At 45.8% G+C, this 16275-nt stretch overlaps 1 pseudogene across 1 annotated transcript; it reads left to right on the top strand.

The window, feature by feature from the left end:
- The first annotated feature begins 7062 nt into the window (after positions 1–7062).
- Positions 7063–11856, top strand: LOC125523386 (GDSL esterase/lipase At1g29670-like; annotated as a pseudogene). Its single transcript, XR_015611699.1, has 4 exons — positions 7063–7408; positions 7523–7691; positions 7827–7939; positions 8014–11856. The product of XR_015611699.1 is annotated as a GDSL esterase/lipase At1g29670-like (transcript).
- The last annotated feature ends 4419 nt before the right edge of the window (positions 11857–16275 follow it).

Below are 16275 nucleotides of genomic sequence, written 5' to 3'. Positions count from 1 at the left end.
TGCCGCCTTGGTCACATAGGTGTCAAACGCATGAAGAAGCTCCATGCAGATGGACTTTTAGAGTCTCTTGATTACGAATCATTTGACACATGCGAACCATGCCTCATGGGTAAAATGACCAAGACTCCGTTCTCAGGAACAATGGAGCGACCAACCAACTTATTGGAAATCATACATACTGATGTGTGCGGTCCAATGAGTGTTGAGGCTCGCGGTGGCTATCGTTATGTTCTCACCCTCACTGATGACTTGAGTAGATATGGGTATGTCTACTTAATGAAACACAAGTCTGAGACCTTTGAAAAGTTCAAGGAATTTCAGAGTGAGGTTGAGAATCAACGTGACAGGAAAATCAAGTTCTTGCGATCAGATCGTGGGGGAGAATACTTGAGTCACGAATTTGGCACACACTTAAGAAAATGTGGAATAGTTTCACAACTAACGCCGCCTGGAACACCTCAGCATAATGGTGTGTCCGAACGTCATAATCGCACTCTATTAGATATGGTGCGATCTATGATGTCTCTTACCGATTTACCGCTATCATTTTGGGGCTATGCTTTAGAGACTGCCGCATTCACTTTAAATAGGGCTCCGTCAAAATCCGTTGAGACGACACCGTATGAATTATGGTTTGGGAAGAAACCTAAGTTGTCGTTTCTAAAAGTTTGGGGATGCGATGCTTATGTCAAGAAACTTCAATCTGAAAAGCTCAAACCCAAGTCGGAAAAATGCGTCTTCATAGGATACCCTAAAGAAACTGTTGGGTATACCTTCTACCTCAGATCCGAAGGCAAGATCTTTGTTGCCAAGAATGGGTCCTTTCTAGAGAAAGAGTTTCTCTCGAAAGAAATAAGTGGGAGGAAGGTAGAACTTGATGAAGTATTACCTCTTGAACCGGTAAGTGGCGCAACTCAAGAAAATGTTCCTGAGGTGCCTGCACCGACTAGAGAGGAAGTTTATGATGATGATCATGAAACTTCAGATCAAGTTGCTACTGAACTTCGTAGGTCCACAAGGACACGTTCCGCACCAGAGTGGTACGGCAACCCTGTCTTGGAAATCATGTTGTTAGACAACGGTGAACCTTCGAACTATGAAGAAGCGATGGCGGGCCCAGATTCCGACAAATGGCTGGAAGCCATGAAATCCGAGATAGGATCCATGTATGAAAACGAAGTATGGACTTTGACTGACTTGCCTGTTGATTGGCGAGCCATAGAAAATAAATGGATCTTTAAGAAGAAGACAGACGCGGATGGTAATGTGACCATCTATAAAGCTCGGCTTGTCGCTAAGGGTAATCGACAAGTTCAAGGGGTTGACTACGATGAGACTTTCTCACCCGTAGCGAAGCTGAAGTCCGTCTGAATCATGTTAGCAATTGCCGCATTCTATGATTATGAGATATGGCAAATGGACATCAAAACGGCCTTCCTTAATGGTTTCCTTAAGGAAAAATTGTATATGATGCAGCCGGAAGGTTTTGTCGATCCTAAGAATGCTGACAAGGTGTGCAAGCTCCAACGCTCGATTTATGGGCTGGTGCAAGCATCTCGGAGTTGGAACATTCGCTTTGATGAGATGATCAAAGCGTTTGGGTTTATGCAGACTTATGGAGAAGCCTGCATTTACAAAAAAGTGAGTGGGAGCTCTGTAGCATTTCTCATATTGTATGTGGATGACATACTGTTGATGGGAAATGATATAGAATTCTTGGAAAGCATAAAGGCCTACTTGAACAAGTGTTTTTCAATGAAGGACCTTGGAGAAGCTGCTTATATATTAGGCATCAAGATCTATAGAGATAGATTGAGATGCCTCATTGGTCTTTCACAGAGTACGTACCTTGACAAGATATTGAAGAAGTTCAAAATGGATCAGTCAAAGAACGGGTTCTTGCCTGTATTGCAAGGTACGAGATTGAGCACGGCTCAATGCCCGACCACGGCAGAAGATAGAGAAAAGATGAGTGTCGTCCCCTATGCCTCGGCCATAGGGTCTATCATGTATGCTATGCTGTGTACCAGACCTGATGTAAACCTTGCTGTAAGTTTGGTAGGAAGGTACCAAAGTAATCCCGGCATGGAACACTGGACAGCGGTCAAGAATATCCTGAAGTACCTGAAAAGGACTAAGGAAATGTTTCTCGTTTATGGAGGTGACGAAGAGCTCGTCGTCAAGGGTTACGTCGATGCTAGCTTCGACACAGATCTGGATGACTCTAAGTCACAAACCGGATACGTGTATATTTTGAATGGTGGGGCAGTAAGCTGGTGCAGTTGCAAGCAAAGCGTTGTGGCGGGATCTACATGTGAAGCGGAGTACATGGCAGCCTCGAAGGCAGCACAAGAAGCAGTCTGGGTGAAGGAGTTCATTACCGACCTAGGAGTCATACCCAATGCGTCGGGTCCAATGACTCTCTTCTGTGACAACACTGGAGCTATTGCCCTTGCCAAGGAGCTCAGGTTTCACAGGAAGACCAGGCATATCAAGCGTCGCTTCAACTCCATTCGTGAAAGTGTTCAAAATGGAGACATAGAGATTTGTAAAGTACATACGGACCTGAATGTAGCAGATCCGTTGACTAAACCTCTCCCTAGAGAAAAACATGATCAACACCAGAACTGCATGGGTGTTCGATTCATCACAATGTAACTAGAATATTGACTCTAGTGCAAGTGGGAGACTGTTGGAAATATGCCCTAGAGGCAATAATAAAATGGTTATTATTATATTTCTTTGTCCTGATAATTGTCTATTGTTCATGCTATAATTGTGTTATCCGGAAATCGTAATACATGTGTGAATACATAGACCACAACACGTCCCTAGTGAGCCTCTAGTTGACTAGCTCGTTGATCAAAGGATAGTCATGGTTTCCTGACTATGGACATTAGATGTCATTGATAATGGGATCACATCATTAGGAGAATGATGTGATGGACAAGACCCAATCCTAAGCTTAGCTCAAAGATCGTGTAGTTCGTTTGCTGTAGCTTTTCTGAATGTCAAGTATCATTTCCTTAGACCATGAGATTGTGCAAGTCTCGGATACCGTAGGAGTGCCTTGGGTGTGCCAAACGTCACAATGTAACTGGGTGACTATAAAGGTACATCACAGGTATCTCCGAAAGTGTCTGTTGGGTTGGCACGAATCGAGACTGGGATTTGTCACTCCGTATGACGGAGAGGTATCTCTAGGCCCACTCAGTAATGCATCATCATAATGATCTCAAAGTGATCAAGTGATTGATCACGGGATCATGCATTACGGTATGAGTAAAGTGACTTGCCGGTAACGAGACTGAACAAGGTATTGGGATACCGACGATCGAGTCTTGGGCAAGTAACGTACCGATTGACAAAGGGAATTGTATACGGATTGATTGAATCCTCGACATCATGGTTCATCCGATGAGATCATCATGGGGCTTGTGGGAGGCAACATGGGTATCCAGATCCCGCTGTTGGTTATTGACCGGAGAGGCTTCTCGGTCATGTCTGCATGTCTCCCGAACCCGTAGGGTCTACACACTTAAGGTTCGATGACGCTAGGGTTGTAGAGATATTAGCACACGGTAACCCGAAAGTTGTTCGGAGTCCCGGATGAGATCCCGGACGCCACGAGGAGTTCCGGAATGGTCCGGAGGTAAAGATTTATATATATGAAGTCCAGTTTCGGCCATCGGGAAGGTTTCGGGGTCACCGGTATTGTACCGGGACCACCGGAAGGGTCCCGGGGGTCCACCGGGTGGGGCCACCTATCCCGGAGGGACCCATGGGCTGAAGTGGGTGGGGAACCAGCCCCTAGTGGGCTGGTGTGGCCCCCCTTGGGCCTCCCCCTGCGCCTAGGGTTAGGAACCCTAGGGGTGGGGGCGCCACCCTTCCCTTGGGGGGCAAGGCACCCCCTTGGCCGCCGCCCCCCCTAGGAGATTGGATCTCCTAGGGACGGCGCCCCCCCCCCTAGGCAACCTATATATAGTGGGGGAGGGAGGGCTGCGCACCCAAGCCCCTGGCCTCTCCCTCTCCCTCCTGTGACACTCCTCCATCTCCCAGCGCTTGGCGAAGCCCTGCCGAGATCACCGTTGCTTCCACCACCACGCCGTCGTGCTGCTGGATCTTCATCAACCTCTCCTTCCCCCTTGCTGGATCAAGAAGGAGGAGACGTCTCCCAACCGTACGTGTGTTGAAAACGCGGAGGTGCCGTCCGTTCGGCACTAGGTCATCGGTGATTTGAATCACGTCGAGTACGACTCCATCAACCCCGTTCTCTTGAACGCTTCCGCTCGTGATCTACAAGGGTATGTAGATGCACTCCTCTCTCCCTCGTTGCTAGATGACTCCATAGATTGATCTTGGTGATGTGTAGAAAATTTTAAAATTCTGCTACGTTCCCCAACACTTTGTTGTCCTTGACATTTTGGTGTGTAGTGCCGTGATTGGGTCTCTGGACTTGACCTCTTTTGCCCATGCATGAGCCACAATGTCTTCAAAGTCTGGGCAATTTAGCTAGTGGTTCTCAAAACGGAATGCTTTGTGAGGGGCTGCATCCATTCGTTTGAGCACAAGCGGGTAATGGTCTCATATATTTGTTGAGGCAGGAGACAGTTGATAGTGGGGATACGCCGCTTCCCACTCGCCGGACACTATGACCCGGTCGATCTTGGTGAGGGTTACATTCTCGCGCTCGCTGGACCAAGTAAATCTTCTCCCAAACAGCGGAAACTCAATCAATTCCAAGTCATCAATGGCTGCTCTAAACCTGCCCATCATCCACCTGTTGATGTTGTTGTTGCTTTTGTCACTTGCTCGGGTGATCATATTGAAGTCTCCCATCATCATTCATTGCGGCAGCATATGATGCTTGATTCTCTTCAGCTCATCAATGAAGCAGACCTTGTCCGCCTCCAATTGTGGCCCATAAACGCCGGTAATCGACCAGCAAACTCCATCAGCCCTTCTCCTAATTGTCCTAGAGATCGAGAATTCACCGGCCGCTAGGGGCTCTGCCGCAATCTCGTAGTCGTCGGAGCATGCAATGAGAATACCCCCCCCCCCCCCCCCTTGAGCCAACAGCCGGTAGTGAGATGAAGTTATCGGCGAAGCGCAGCCCCAGTGTGTCCACCACAATGCTTCGAGCCATGACACTGATCTTCGTCTCTTGAAGACAGACAACACTACACTTAAGCTCAGCATCAAAAATCTAAATCGCCCTTCTCTTCGCTGGGTTGCTTAGGCCCCTCACATTCCAATCAAGAAAGAACAATCCATAAAACAAACTGGGCCAACTCGGGTACAGAACAAGCAATCCAACGCACAGAGTACAATCGATGACTAGTCATCCCAAAGGAAACAGATCCTTGACTCCAACACCCCTCCCAACACCTAACAGCCAAGCACATTAGCAGCTCTAACATAGGAAACTAACCAGGGCACGCAATGAGCAGAACTCTGATAGACAACATTCAGGTACAGACAACCGGCCCTGACTTCCACGCCGCTCTCTGGCCGCTAGAAGCATCGAGCAGGGCTTCAACCGCGGCGATAAATTTCCCAGGCAGTGGCTTCTTGTACATCTCCATGTACCTCTGGAGCTCAGCCTTCAACGCTGCCACCTGTGGCGCGTCCCCCGCCCAGATGTCACTCTTCTTCAGCAGCACCATTTGGACCTTGTCCATAGTAGACCACCCCGCAGTTGGTTTAGCCGCCAGCCGGCCGCTACTTCTCTTGGAGGGCTTCACTGCCGGCCGTCCTTCCAGCTCGCAGGCGGCCACCGGGTTTGCCAGCAGGGCCGCCGCCGGGGGGGAGGAGCAGCTTATGAGGAACGAGAGAAGTGGATCCGTCGGTCCGTCCACTGGCTCGCCCCGCACCACAAGATCACGACCCTCATCCTGGGCCGCATCTGGTTGACCGGCCATGGCCAAGGCCCCGGGCTGTGGTGGGCTTCGCTCCTCGCACCGCCACGGTCTAGCGCCCCCTCGATAAGGGCCAGGCCCTCACAAGCCGGGCTCGTGCGCGGCGAGTGCGGCCCAAACGCCACCACCTCCGCAGTCGCCGCATCTCCATCTTGCCGAGTGGGTGCCGCCACATGGGTGGAGGCCCCCACGCGCTCCGCCCTCTGGTCCATCGGTGGCAGATCGGCAGCGCCAATGGGCACACTTGCATGCAAATGGCCATGCACGTCGCCCGCTTCCCCGATGCTGGAAACAGCTTCTTCGCCGAGTGCAATGAGAACTCGGCGAAGGCCAATATCATCTCGACAAATGGTTTGCTGAGTATTCCTTATGTCGGCTAGTCGGAAGCATTTCTCTACCGTTGCACATGCCCTTGTATTTCCAGGACCGAAGGTGGGTGTAGTTTTTTTTCTCAAATAAGATTTATCGATTTTTACTGAGGCAGCAAAACCAAAACCTATGCAAATATAAACGAGATATGCACCCAGCCACAAATCGAGATCATCAACAAAATTGGATTCCATTGAAATCCAATCGCTAAGACGCCCTCCATGGCTACTAGGTAAGTCATTGTTGTGAGCTCTGACGTGTTAAAAAAAATACAAAAATTGCGCGCTCTGACTTTTGTGGCGACCCACTTAGTTTTGAAGATTTCAGATTTTCAAGCATGAGCACGTGAGGAGGCATATCATCTCAAGATTTGACTTGTAAGGCCTTGACTTAGTCTCCTGCATTCCGTAGTTTCTAATATGAAGCATGCACGCGTAGGTCTGCCGTCAGCCCGATCACGCGCACAGCCTACTGTCTATCTCCCCAGCTGCAGTTGCATTATACCTATTGAAGTATATAATCCTGACCCCGAGGCACCGGCCCCGACTGCACCGGAGAATCTTATGAGTTGCCGACTTGATCTGTTCTATACTTGTATTCCAAGAGCATCTTGACTAAATCTTGCTTGATACTTGTCGCCCTTCATATGACAGTTCGGCTACTTACGTTGCTAGTCTGGCAATCAGGGTCAACGCTCGCCATTAACCCAACTTGCTGTGGTGACTAACCATACCATATAAGGATATCCTTGAGGCCCTCGATCACAACGGCCAGCAACAACAACTTACGTAGTCTTTCCATCGATTAGCTTGAACCAGTTGGCAGCAGCAATGACGGTGCGTGTCAGTGTGCTCGTGGTGGGCATCCTCTGCCTGCTGGCGATGTCGACGTCGGCGCAATACCCGTCGTCCCCAAGCTCCCCGGATTCGTATCCATCCCCGGGCTCATATACCCGTCTCCGGGCTCCCCGGACGGCAACGAGGGGGATGGGGAGGCCGTCCCCCCTAGGAACGTGACCAGCAAGGATACCGATGGGAAGCGGCCGGGGTGCACGAGCACCTGTCCCGGCCGCTGCCCCCAGCAGTGCATCGTCCTCTGCCCTGACTGCAAGACATTCTGCCGTACGTATTGTTTAATTTGATCTTTTTGAAGTTCTCTTTAATTTTGGATTTGTTTGTTGGGTATCGGGTTTGCGATGAAATAGTATAATATAATGCATGTGCTGGTGAAAACAGACGATGAGGTAAAGCCGGCGAAGCCTGTGCCTCCACCGGCCATGTTCGTGTTCGGAGACGGGGTGTTGGACGTCGGCAACAACGCATACTTGCCCAATGTCGAAACGAATGAGGGGCACCCCCCTCAAGTCTCCCAATCTAGCAGCGGCAGGTTCAGCTGACACCGTCGGTACGTGCGTGACAAACCCATGATACACCCTTTTTCTAGAAAAAGGAGGATATCACAGGCCTCTGCATTAACATATCATACGGCTACTCGTCGATCATCCATGATTGATGGGCTGTTTCGTTTCATGGTGTCCAGCAACATCTATCGGCTTCCAGCAGAGCCCTCCAGCTTACATGTCGTTGAACGGTGGGCTCAACATGTGGGGAGCCAACTACGCCTCAGCGGGTTCCGGTTTCAAAATATCCACTGTAAGTCAACTCATTGCACACTAAATCTGCACTTGTGCGAAATTACCAACATTTGAAATGAGAGATGCATGCAGAATGGAGAGCGGTCCATCTCGTTGCCGAAGCAGCTTGAGCACTTCAAGGCGACAAGGTCCCAGATGGAGGCCAAGCTGGGTGGCGACGCCAAAGTCCGCGAGCTCCTCTCCAAGTCCTTCTTCCTAATTGGCACCGGTGGCCAGGACCTCGATCCAAGATGGAACGTTGAGTCCGGATATCCACGGTCACAGACCGAGCTCCAGGAGCTCATCACTCTCTACGGGGAAGCCATCTCGTCCCTTTCTATCTATGATACTAATAAGGATTACTCCTATTAATCTTCTCTGTACCATTTTCTACAACCAAAATTAGTTTTGTGCCCGGTGCCTCCCGCAACGGACCAAGAAAATTATCTTGATGACCGCAAACACACGGTTCGAACCATGGGGGCCATGGTTAAGCATGACTTAGCACCATTTGCACCCGAGTGATCACATCAAAATAGCTTACTACTATCGCCCTTCAATAAGGTTACCAGAAATAGCTGCAGAAACAAACTGAAGCCACAAATCTAGAAACAGGAAATAAATACACGATGCAAATACTAAGTGAGACGATGAGTAATAAAATGTTTTAGGTCAATAACTATTTTAACATGCAAATATATACTATGTAAAGCAAGTTAGAGGGTGAAGCTCAAACTAGACTGAACCGGCCGGGTTGGTTCTTTGATTTTTAAAGAAACTCGATCATTCCAAGTTTCTTAACAATCAACTTATGACACATCAAGGACCAAATTTCGTAGAACCAACATTTTGGTTCATTTCTTTGCATAAGTGAACATAACTAACGTTGGTTCACATCACGATTGGCAATTATATTTTGAAATTTTGTCTGCCAGCAATTCCTTTTTTCCATCTGTTTTTCACAAGCAATAGAAGCAAAAGAATAGTAGTACCATCATATGAACTCCTCTCAAGAAATTAATAATAATTATAACAGTAGTAAGAATATCATTATCATGCCATCACATTGATTAGAGACCCTTCAACGACTTGTTTGGATTGCAGGAATTTGAAAAACATAGGAATATGGAAAAAGTAAATTGAGATGTGATGCACTATAAATTTTAATGTGATTTCAAAACACATTAATTTGTGGCCTTTGGACGGTGCATAAGAAATAAACACATGAATATTGGAGGACCGGGGAGAGAGAGTACAGGGAGAAAATGTAAGTATATTGCACTTCTCTACATCAAAATAAAATGAGCTTTTGAGCTCATGTCGAGTCTCACATAGAATCGGGGGCATACCAATGGATTTTGTAGGAATTTAGTAGTCACATCCCATAATTCAAAGGCATTTCAAGAAAAAAAATCCTCCAATATTCTTATAAAAGTCCTACAACCAAAGAGGCCCTAAGTTATTTTGGTTTCATTCGTTAATACAAGCCCCGAGGGCACGAACGGAATTTCAAAATTATTTTATGTTCTCAAAAAATAATGACCATCAGGTAACAAATTTTTGTTTTGTTTAATATCCGTTATTTCAGTTCATGTCCCCGACTCTTGATTAATATGCCCATCAACATTTGTGGGGTGAGAAGCTCAAATTGGCTCAAAAACCAATCGCCTACTATCTTCTAGTTTTATAATGTAGTTTATCCTTGGTGTGGTGGAATGTGATGTTGATGTTTGTTCTGTCTGTCATATACCAATGATCCCAATTTTACTTTTCTTGCAATTGTATAACACTCGTTGTCTTTCTCAAAACCGGGTAATGAAAATTGGAAGTGCATCTAATCCTCTTGGTGGATTTTGATAATTAATATCAGCATATCTCAATGAACTAATGCATTAACTAGCTTATCTCAAGAGAAGTTCCAGCAGGTTGCAACAAAGGGATTGAAAGGTGAACCCCAAAAAATTGCATGAAGACAAGTGTTTGACCAAGCCAAGGAATTAGATTTTACATTTATGAATTTAAGATCACATTGCAAGTGTATCGTGCTAGCATCTTGAAGCACTACGGGGGCGCTTCAGATTATCTAGCCGAGGAGTGAATACTTTGGCACTAACAAATGGTGTGGGAGGAAAAATATTGATATATTTTGGATAGACAATTGGACAGCCATCTTTTGGGATCGGTCGGATGTAGAAACTTATTGAACATCCGATGCTTTTTTGGTTGTGATTGCATCTATTTATATATATGCTAGATTGCTATTGATCTACATACGCATGTCAAATGAAGTAAATCCGACCTAGGGCGAACATTTGGAGCACCGATTTGGACGGGCGGCATCTCTACTGTCGTCCACGAACAGGTTCGTTCAAGCATCTCCGTTGACATTTGGTGTGTCTGATTTAATGCAAGCCATTTTGTTATCTCCTTCCCCTGACAATAAAAAAAGATTCAATCTCTCACAAAGAGCGCTTATTTTTTGGTTAGTCCTGGAGTGAGAGAGCTAGTTGTTTGGCTTCCTTGACTCCGCGCGTCTGCCGCAAACCGGATGCAAAGCTAGTGGAGGTTTGTGGTAGTTCGGACCTCTGCCACGTAGAACTAGATGCAAAACCCCACCCGCAGCCCGCGTCTTTCTCACTCTGTCCCGTCCCCTTGCTTTATATCGGCTCCATCCCAGGCCGACACAGCCGCTGTACTCCCTTCGTCCAACTGTAATTTCAAACTACTCTGCTATCACAACTTTGCCAAATACTCCCTCCGCCCCGAATTACTTGTCATGAAAATGGATGTATCTAGACGTATTAATTCCGGACGGAGGGAGTAGCATAGAGCAGCTCACAAATCTCCAAGAATTAAAAATTCCGGCCTGCCTTTACCTGAAGCCGTGGTTATAAGCAGAAGAGGACAAGACGAAGCTTGCTCACATAGTACAAAAGGCATGTGCCCTGCCATATATATAATTATATATGTTATATAATTATTCCTATTAATTTTGCGTTTGCAACATATTCTGCCATTGGTAGTACCACATATTTTTCTGCTCTTCACTTTGTTGATGAGTTTTCTTTTTTGAGAAACGTCCTTTTCATGTCCTTTCCTCATAATTCTTCTTTTTTGCCCAAATGATAATATATTTTTAGACAAACAGGGAGTCACCCCCGGCTCCATTAATCATAATGAAACCGAACAACCAGCAATATGTGAGCATGTCTCAAAAGCTTAAACAGCTAAGACCAAAGAAGCAAAACAGGGAGACTAACTTTATTTTCTATTTTGGCAGCCTGCCTGTTGTTCTGCCTCAAGCAGGGCTGCCATTTCCTCTCACTGCCGATCTAGCACACTGCGGTGGCCCTTGCTGCCAACGAAGATAAGAACTGATGCTGGCGTAAAGAAAGCGGAGGCGTGAATGAAGATTTAGGCCGCTCGATCGAGTCGGTTGAGCCCACATCCATCTGAATAAAAACTCCATAGTAATTACTAGCACGCAGTTCCGACATACTCCGGTATGTGCCCTGAATTATAAAATGTCGAGCCTATTCCAAGCACACATTTAAGAGTTCAAGGTGCTGGGATATTTGTATGTTCGATTCGGCAGTAGATATCGTGCTACTTTGTTATGTGCTTCCCTTGACGACGAAACTGTGATTCAATCTCTTATAAAGAGCACTTGTCGTTTGGTTATTAGTTTTGGAGTCAGAGAACTAGCAGTTTGGCATCCTTGACTCAGCAAGTAAGTAATAGTTTGAACCTTACACTGACAATTCCATCTCCCATGTAATATATCTTTCTTGTTTTATTGACAGGGAAAATTACTAAACCTAGTTAAACCAACATGGCCTGATAGGGTTTTAAACATAGCTGTAAAGCAGAGCTGAAATAGGTGCAAAATGAGAGACTAATTCCATGCCTTGCTCCAGTAACTAACAAGACTGCTCTTAATTTACCAAGATGTCATCTAGAATGTATCCATCTGCTAATGACTTGATGGAGTCATAGAAATGAGCTATTGCCACTTTTTTAGAACAGATGCAACTGCTTGTAATTCTGAATAATTAGCTTTAGTTACTGTTAAAAACAACCTGTGAAAAATTAAGGATGATAATAATTTGAGTGGATACGAAAGTGTACCGCATTTACCTAATATTCCAAATATAAGTTTCGATGGACAAGAGCGAACAACTTTTACCTTCAATGTTTATGATCTCGTTTTTTCATACTCTAGATCAGAATGCAACATTTAGATTATAGTGTACTGAGTTTTTTTTTGCAAAAAATAGTAATATGAATACTCAATGCAACATAGATTATAGTGTACTGAGTTTTTTTTTTGCAAAAAACAGTAATATGAATACTCATATGTTTATGTGGTGTCAGGGCCCCTCTGTGTTACCTTGCCCCGGGCCCCCGAAATTTCTTGACCGGCCCTGCTCATGAGAGCCGAAATCCCTCGAGGCGACGGGAAAATAGCTCCCATGCGACGTCGTTGGTGTGAACTGTCTCTTATGCGACGTCGTTGGCTGTAATAGCTCTCATGCGACATCTGCGTTGGAAAAAATAGCTCCCATGCGACACACCATTTACGCGGCTAGTTGGCTGTTAGTTAGGCTGAGGTTTGGTTAGGACACTGGGGGTTATGTGCTTTGACTGGTAGGGTCCACCTATGGCCACGTAGACAAGAGTCAACCGTCCACGACTCGACCTGGGACTGTGTGACCGTGCTCGACTCGCCCGTGCTGGACTGGGCGAGCGGCGCCGCCATAAGCATCTTCTCCGGCAGCGGTTTCTTCTCCGCGGTGGTGGAGCGCATTTTTCGGCAGCGGCAGAGCTATTGCGAGGTGAGCCCGAAACCCTAGTCCCACTCCCCAGAATTTTGGGGGATTTGTGGCCTCATGCTGCCCTCTGTTTCTTGGCGATTTAGAATCGGGCTCCATTGGATCCGGGGGTTGTTTCTTCTCCGCGGCCCGGTGGTGGAGCGCCTATCTCTGCAGCGGCTATTGCGAGTGAGTATTTTCCAAACACTACTCCCATTCCACTGAATTTTGGATAAATCTGTGGCCTCATGCTGCCCCTGTTTCTTGGCGTTTTAGAATCTCGATTGGATAGGAGATGGAGCGAGGGCTGGATGAGATGGAGCGAGGAGACAGTGCTTCAAATCGGTAATGCCACCCTCTTTTCTTGGCAATTTAGAATCGAACTCGATTTGGTAGTGACTGTCGCCGCTGCCTGCCATTGACAAAACAGGGGAGGTTCAGGTTCTGCCACCACATTCGCAATTATAGTGGAATTTTTTCCCTGTAAAGCCAAGCTCAGTGATGGCAGTGTCCAAGACATTGATAGAGATACCACCGTGAGGTTGGATGTCGAATTTGCAGATGTTGATCCCCCGGAATTGGAGAGCATGAAGGAGAAGGCCGTGGGCAATTTGGTGAAGAGAATTGGGGAGACTATTGTTTGGGGTCCAGAACAAGAGGTATCTCTGCAACGTTTCGATAACTATAATGGTGAATATGTGAGAATTGAAGATGGAGAATCCATGGTTGCTGAAATTGATCAGCAAGAAGGGTAGGCAAGCAAACAAGTAACATTTTATGCAGAGCTAATTGATCTGCAAACTCATTCCAGAGTTGGTTATGTGCAATCAAAGAGGGCTGCACAGATGGAAGATGATGAGTGGGTTTCACAAAAGAAGATGTTGGCATTGTTGACTGAACCGACTGTAGTAGCTGAAGATACAGGGATTGATGCAGATGGAGAGGAGGGAACCCATGGTGCTAGGAAGATTGTTGTTGACTGGAATGTAGTAGAGTTGAATGAAAAAATAGATTTGGTCATTACACCAATATCTGACATTGATATGGCCGAAATGTTTGGCATTCAAGTTGATGACAAAGATAAGGAGAAGGATGACAGTTCTTTGCCTGCTGAAGGTAACACAGGCCCTAGAAATGCAAATGAGAATTAAGAACAGCTGATGAGAGAGGCTGCAGATGATGTGGATGATGCAGATGATAATGAGCTGGTTTGTTTGTATGACAAAGAGAACCCAGTTATTCAGGTGGGAAAGTTGTGGCCAAGCATGAAGGAGTTTAGGATGTCTTTCAGGACCTATGTAGTGAAAAAAGAGTTTGATGCCAAGACTATGTGGACTGATCGAAAGAAATTTTATGCTCGGTGTAAAGGTTATGATGGTGGTGGCAATCCTTCCAAATGGTACTTGTCTGCCAGACTACAACCTGATGGAAGTACAGTAAGGGTAAATCAAATACCACACCAGCATACATGTATGACCACTTCACAGAGAGTTTCAAAGATGACATCACAGCTTTGGGTTACAGAGAAGATTACTCCTATTTTAGCCAAGACTCCAAACACTACTGCAAAGAGGCTTAAAGTTGACTTGGAGAAGATGTACCCCATCCAGCTGCAATATACCATAGTGTGGAAAGCAAAACACAGGGCCATGAAATCATTGTATGGTGACTGGGCAAATACATTTAGGATGTTGTATAGTTTTAAAGCAGAGGTGGAGAAGAGGTCACCTGGGAGTGTGGTGGAGATAGATACAGAGGTAACAGAGGATGGCAAGGTTTTATTCAGCAAGTTTTTTATGTGTTTGAAGCCTTGCATAGATGGATTCAAAGCAGGTTGTCGTCCATATTTGAGCATAGACTCATCTTTTTTGACTGGAAAGTGGAATGGTCAGTTGGCTGCATGCAATGCTCTAGATGGACACAACTGGATGTTCCCAATTGCAATAGGAATGTTTCAATCAGAGACAGAGGCATCATGGATATGGTTCATGATGCAATTGAAAAGATGCATAGGGCCAGTTTCTCCTTTAGCCATCCACACAGATGCATGTAAAGGGTTGGAAAATGCAGTAAAAAATGTTTTCCCCCATGCTGAGCAGAGAGAGTGCTTTGGACATATGTGGATGAATCTGATAAAAAAATTCAGAGGAGATGAATTTGGGCGCATGTGGCCAGCAGCAAGATCCTACACCAGACAGACACATTCCTATCACCTTGGTAAGATATTGGCATCATGTAGTGATAATGAATTTGCTTCATGGTTGAACACCCACCATTCTCTGTTGTGGTATAGATCAGGTTTTAATACTGCCATAAAATGTGATCATATCAATAACAACTTGGCAGAAAGTTTTAACAACAAAGTGAAGGATTTGAAAGACTTGCATGTGCATGACATGGTGGACCAAATAAGGATCATGATCATGCGTTTGTGGGAGTTGAGAGGAAAAATTGCTAATATTTTGGAAGGGGACAAGCTTCCAGCAGTGGTACAACAAGTGGTCAACAGGAGTAGAAATCTTTCACATCTATCTGTTGAGAAATCTTCCTTGTGGGGTGCTGAAGTTAGAGATACAAAGAGTGGCAAGAGGCATGTGGTAAATACTGAGTTGCATGAGTGCACTTGCCAAGAGTGGCAACACACTGGAAAACCATGTGAGCATTCCATACTTTTTTTGGCATCTAAACCCAGGTTAAATATGCACCCATATTTTCATGAGTATTATTCAGTACAAAAATTCAAAGCTGCACATGCAAGTCCAATTCCTGCACTGACTGGCCAATCTCAGTGGCCTGAGGTGGAAATAGAATTTACCTTGTGTCCCCCTGTCACTAGAAGAAAGGTTGGTTGCCTAAACAGAGCAGATTCAAAGCTTGGTTTGAGAAAGGTGGTTGTAGTAAGAAGGGGAAAAAGGAAAAGGAAAAGAATGATAAGCCCAAAATGGCTCAAAAAGGTAACAAAAATAGGTGCAAGTTGTGTGAGGTACTTGGGCACAGAATTGGTTCATCCAAGTGCATCTACACTCCTCAGAGGCCAAAGTATGTTTATGTTACTGTTTTTGCAAGTTTTTGATTTTGCTACTTGTTCTAGTATCTAACCAAGTCAAATGCTTTATTTTTTTAGGAGGAAGCGTGCAGAAAAAGCCCCACCTCTTGTTGTTGAACAATGCTGGCCAGTGAAAAAAGCAAGACTCAATGGCTATAGACGGAAGAGCACTAAGCAGATAATGTTTGGTGACAAAGATATGGAGCTAACTGAAACTGTTACTACTGAACATGAGCTAAGTGTTTCTGTTTTTGACGATGTGATGCATACTGAATCTGTTTTGCAGATGCTAGGGCAATCTGAAACTGTTGCAGATGAAGCAACTGTTGTGCTGCCATGCGAATCTGCTTTGACAACTGTGTTGCCATGTTTGGAGGTTATGCTGCCAAGTGTTGAGTTGCAAACTGAAGTAGTTGAACAATGTGTGCCATCTACTCAATCTGCAGAAGTGCAAACTGAAGAAGTGGGACATGGTCAGGTGCAAAAGTTGAGGGGGCC

The sequence above is a fragment of the Triticum urartu genome, chromosome 7A, assembly GCF_056163025.1.
Source record: "Triticum urartu cultivar PI428250 chromosome 7A, HENAU_Tu73, whole genome shotgun sequence".
Taxonomy (NCBI): domain Eukaryota; kingdom Viridiplantae; phylum Streptophyta; class Magnoliopsida; order Poales; family Poaceae; genus Triticum; species Triticum urartu.
This window is presented reverse-complemented; position numbering and strand designations above follow the sequence as displayed.